The 3,563-nt window shown below is 40.1% G+C and overlaps 1 protein-coding gene across 8 annotated transcripts in view; it reads left to right on the top strand.

Moving 5' to 3' along the window:
• The window catches only part of TESK2 (testis-specific kinase 2), a 138,678-nt gene that overhangs the window by 13,207 nt on the left and 121,908 nt on the right, over positions 1-3,563 (top strand). The gene's annotated exons all lie outside the window — the stretch shown is intronic.

Genomic DNA, 3,563 nt, shown 5'->3' with positions numbered 1-3,563 from the left:
TCTCTGCTTTTCAATATGGTGTCTAGGTTGGTCATAACTTTCCTTCCAAGGAGTAAGCATCTTTTAATTTCATGGCTGCAGTCACCATCTGCAGTGATTTTGGAGCCCCCAAAAATAAAGTCTGACACTGTTTCCACTGTTTCCCCATGTTTTTGCCATGAAGTGATGGGACCAGATGCCATGATCTTCGTTTTCTGAATGTTGAGCTTTAAGCCAACTTTTTCACTCTCCTCTTTCACTTTCATCAAGAGGCTTTTGAGTTCCTCTTCACTTTCTGCCATAAGGGTGGTGTCATCTGCATATCTGAGGTTATTGATATTTCTCCTGGCAATCTTGATTCCAGCTTGTGCTTTGTCCAGCCCAGTGTTTCTCATGCTTCATATATGCATTAAAAAAAATTTTATATTAGTGGCACTGGGTCTTAGCTGTGGCATGCAGGATCTTTACTTGCAGCATACAAATTCTTAGTTGCAGCATGTGGGAACTAGTTCCCTGACCAGGGATTGAACCTATGGTCCCCTGCATCAGGAGCTTGAAGTCTTAACCACTGGACCACCAGGAAAGTCCCTTCACATATGCATTTTTAGAATTCCTTAGCATGTCCTCATTTAATTATCATAACAACTCAGTGAAGTATAGTTAATGTTTACCTTTAATTTGTAAATTAGGGGAGAAGTTAATTAATATGCCTAAGATCATTCACCTACTAAGTTAGAGTCAGAATTTTTTAAACTTGTGTCAGTTTGGTCACATGAAGGAAAGTTAGGACAAACCTAGATAGCATATTGAAAAGCAGAGATATTATTTTGCCAACAAAGGTCCGTCTAGTCCAGGCTCTGGTTTTTCCAGTTGTCATGTATGGATGTGAGAGTTGGAGTGTGAAGAAAGCTGAGCGCCGAAAAATTGATGCTTTTGAACTGTGGTGTTGGAGAAGACTCTTGAGAGTCCCTTGGACTGCAAGGAGATACAACCAGTCCATCCTAAAAGAGATCAGTCCTGGGTGTTCATTGGAGGGACTGATGCTGAAGCTGAAACTCCAATACTTTGGCCACCTCATGCGAAGAGTTGAGAAAAGACCCTGGTGCTGAGAGGGATGGGGGCAGGAGGAGAAGGGGACAACAGAGGATGAGATGGCTGGATGGCATCACGGACTCGATGGACATGAGTTTGAGTGTACTCTGGGAGTTTGTGATGGACAGGGAGGCCTGGCGTGCTGTGATTCGTGGGGTCGCAAAGAGTTGGACACGACTGAGCAACTGAATTGAACATACACATGTTTTAAATAATATGTAATAATATGTTATTTTAGAAAAATTGTCCCCCCCCTCCCGCTGCTCTCATTTCATGAAATTTTATCTATATTTACATGCTTTTTCAATCTCAGTATCTTTGCTATCACTGGGTCTTTTTTTAATTATCTAGCACAGTTTGCATGGTATATTTTCTGCTCTTTCCTCTTAGCTGTTTTATTTTTTAAATTAATTTTTATTAGAGTATAGTGGATTTACAATATTATGTTAATTGTTACAATGTAGTAGTAGTTTCTGCTGTACATGAAAGTGAATCAGTAATACATATGCATATAATAACTCTTTTTTTAGAGTCTTTTCCCCTTTAGGGCATTATAGAATATTGAATAGAGGTCCCTGTGCTATACATTAGGTTCTTTATTAGTTTCTAAGCTGTTTTAGAAAGCACATTTTTTGAATATGTATATGGTACTTTATTAGAAGTTTTATTCTAAGCAAGAAGAAGTCATTCACACAACATAAGACCATTTGGTTTTTCCATTTCTGTTGTTGGTGTTTGTGAGCTCTGTGCTTCATTCATTTGCTTGATTTGTTTTTTAATAGACAAAAAGTTTATCATCTTTTGTTTCTGAAGCCTTTTTTGTTTTTGTTATTATTATGATAAAAATATAACAAACACCCATTTACCTGTCACCTATCTTAACAATTATTAACATTTTGTAAAATTTGCTACGTCTTTTTTTTTCTGATGTATTTTAGCACAAATGTAGACATGATATTACACTTCTATTTCTGTGTGTATCTCCAAAAATAGGTCTTATATAATCTTAATATCATTATCACACTTAAGTTAATAATAACTTTCTGATAACAGCTAATAATAGTCCTTATTAAAAATTCCCCAGTTGTCTTTTATACCTAGTTTGTTCAAATCGAGATTCAATCAAGTATCATTGTTTTGGTTGTTAATATTCTTAATTCTCCTTCAGAGTTAGAATTTGAATATTGTGGCATGCTTTTTCTTTCTTTCTTTCTTAATATTTATTTAACTGTGCCAGGTTTTGGTTGTGGCATGTGGGATCTAATTCCCTGACCAGGGAGCGAACCTGTGCCCCCTGCATTGGGAGCTCAGAGTCTTAACCATTAGACCACCAGGGAAGTCCCCATACTGTGCTTTTCCTCTGCTTTTCTTGGGGGGGGAAAAAACTTTGTAACAATCAGAACTTTCCAGTAGTAGAACAGGCTGATGAAGGAATTAGTGAGCTCAAAGAGAGCTCACTAGTGGTAGTGTTTCAGTAGGCTGAGCTAACTCTGGCCTCTGTAGTTTCCAATCCAATGGACACTTTTCTTCATTTTGTTTGACTGGTTTGTGACTTTCGATATGTTTGTCTTTCCCACCTTTGGCCTGTGTGACATGCTTCCTTTTGGGTTTATTCTTACCTGTTGTTTCTTTTTGTCCTGTATGTGTTGACGGTCCCTTGCTATTACTACGTTGCTTCAGTCATGTCCGACTCTATGCGACCCCATAGACGACAGCCCACCAGGCTCCGCTGTCCCTGGGATTCTCCAGGCAAGAACACTGGAGTGGATTGCCATTTCCCTCTCCAATGCATGAAAGTGAAAAGTGAAAGTGAAGTCGCTCAGTCGTGTCCGACTCTTCGCGACCCCATGGACTGCAGCCCACCAGGCTCCTCTGTCCATAGGATTTTCCAGGCAAGAGTACTGGAGTGGGGTGCCATTGCCTTCTCCGATGGTCCCTTGACCTCTTATCTAATCTCAGCTAAGGAGGCAGGAAAGAGACTGGGCTTTGGAACATAGTAGCAACTCAGTAAATGGTTACCTCTGACTCATTTTTCTACTTTGGGAAACTCTTTGGAATATCCGTAGGTGCTAAGTTAATGAACATTTTCAGGTTGCTTCCATTGTCTTGGTTATTGTAAATAGTGCTGCTGTGAACATTGAGGTGCATGTATCTTTTTGAATTATAGTTTTCTCTGGATATATGCCCAGGAGTGAGAAGGCAGGATCATTGGGTAGTTCTATTTTTAATTTTCTGAGGAACCTCCATACTGTTCTCCATAGTGGTTGTATCAGTTTATATTCCCACAATTAGTGTGGGAGGGTTCCCCATCTCTACAACCTCTATGCTGCTGCTGCTGCTGCTAAGTCGCTTCAGTCGTGTCCGACTCTGTGACCCCACAGACGGCAGCCCACCAGGCTCCTCCGTCCCTGGGATTCTCCAGGCAAGAACACTGGAGTGGATTGCCATTTCCCTCTCCAATGCATGAAAGTGAAAAGTGAAAGTGAAGTCGC

Source organism: Bison bison, unplaced genomic scaffold (genome assembly GCF_000754665.1).
Source record: "Bison bison bison isolate TAMUID 2011002044 unplaced genomic scaffold, Bison_UMD1.0 scf7180017864256, whole genome shotgun sequence".
Lineage (NCBI taxonomy): Eukaryota > Metazoa > Chordata > Mammalia > Artiodactyla > Bovidae > Bison > Bison bison.
Note: the sequence above shows the minus strand (reverse complement) of the source record. Positions and strands in the feature narration are given on the sequence as shown.